This window comes from Ipomoea triloba, chromosome 7 (assembly GCF_003576645.1).
Source record: "Ipomoea triloba cultivar NCNSP0323 chromosome 7, ASM357664v1".
In the NCBI taxonomy this organism is placed as follows: Eukaryota; Viridiplantae; Streptophyta; class Magnoliopsida; order Solanales; family Convolvulaceae; genus Ipomoea; species Ipomoea triloba.
In genome coordinates this window covers 23748735-23750488 of record NC_044922.1, presented here as the reverse complement: position 1 = coordinate 23750488, position 1754 = coordinate 23748735, and positions in this window count along the sequence as shown.

Genomic DNA, 1754 nt, shown 5'->3' with positions numbered 1-1754 from the left:
AGGAAATGGGGCATCCATTAATATATGGAGGGATCCTTGGCTTCTTAATTCACAATTCCCTTATGTTCAAACCCCTTTGGCAGATAACCAGACTGTCTCAAAAGTGCAAGAGCTTTTTAATCAAGCCAATTTGGACTAGGAGTATTCTCGGCTAGAGAGCCTATTTATCCAACATGATGTGGACCAGATAAGGAGCATTCTTGTTGTAGATTTCAAAAGTGTATTTGGTCTGGCCGTCTAGGGAGGAGAAAAGGGAGTATACTATGAAAAGTTTCTATAAAAAGTTAGTCGGGAATATGCAAAATCATTCCCAACTGTTCCTGTCTAGAATGTGGAAGGTTGGAAGCTGCACCTACCACCAAAAATCAAAACATTTTGTGGCAAGTCTGTTCTGGCTCATTTCGGACTCAAGAAGCCCTCAGACTCAAACAGGTTCAGGTTCCCGTAGATTGTAATGTATGTAGCATGGAAGGGGAGACAACCTACCATATCTTCATCTCTTGTCATCTTGCAAGATCTTGTAGGAATATCTTTGGAAACACAACCTATCAAACTGCTGGGTCCTTCTTGGGATGGCTGGAAACGAACTTCAACACTCTTGAGGATTCGAATCTATGCAAACTTATCTCTATCTGCTGGAAAATATGGGAAGCAAGAAACGAGTAGATCTGGAAATCCCACCTGAAGTAATTGTTAATGGTGCCCTTCCTTCCTCCTTGAATGGCAGACTGTTAATCTAGGCTCATCTCATCATGGTGACAGAAACAATACTGAGGAAAATGGTCCAAACCACAATCAGGATGGAAGAAGTTGAACATTGATGTTGCCCTGGATATAAATAATAAGAAGGTTGGCTTTGGATTTGTGTTGAGGGACGAGTTTGGAAGCTTCATGGCCGCTAAGGAGGCTCCTAGGTCTGGCTTGATAAGGGTGGATGAAGCAGAGGTCATGGGAATGAAGGAAGCTCTTGGCTCAAGGAGATCAGCATTGATGGAGTCCAGATTGAGGCAGACTACATCAAGATTATCAACAACATTAACAACCAAGCTTGTTTATCCTATTTTGATCTTATTCTTAATGATGTTAGGCAAATAGCTAAAAGTTTTCCTAAACTTAGCTTTTCTTTTACTAAACGGTTTGCGAACAAAGTTGTTCATTTGCTTGTTCAGGAGGCTTTGTTTAAATCTGATTGTGTGGACTGTTTTGTGGTCCCTTTTCCCTTTATCGTTGTAGACTCTTATTAATCTAATGAATTTGTTTTCTTAAAAAAAAATACATGTTCGACGCAGACTGACCCAATTAAAAGGTAAAGTGTTGACTATATTAATTTTTTCCATACGAGATGGAGTTTTGAACTCACGATCCGTCTTAATAAGATGAGAGTGTACAATCACTCACTCTAACCAAACTAGTTTAATTCTCTCTATTTTACTTATCTATAATTCAAAAAAAGCAACTAATTGAGGCTTTGAGGGCATGATCTGTATTGACAGGTTCACATATGAAATAGGCAAATACAAATGCAAATTCATACAAATACGGTAGATTTATCAAAATGACATCAATTCATAAACTATTTTTAAATATATTATTCTCTATTTTTGTTTAAATAAAAACAAAAATATTTCATTACGATCTTTTAAATAATGTAACACTAGCATTAATATATTTTTTCAATATATTATTTTAATTCTTTCAAAATATATATATATATATATATATATATATATATATATATATATATATATATATAT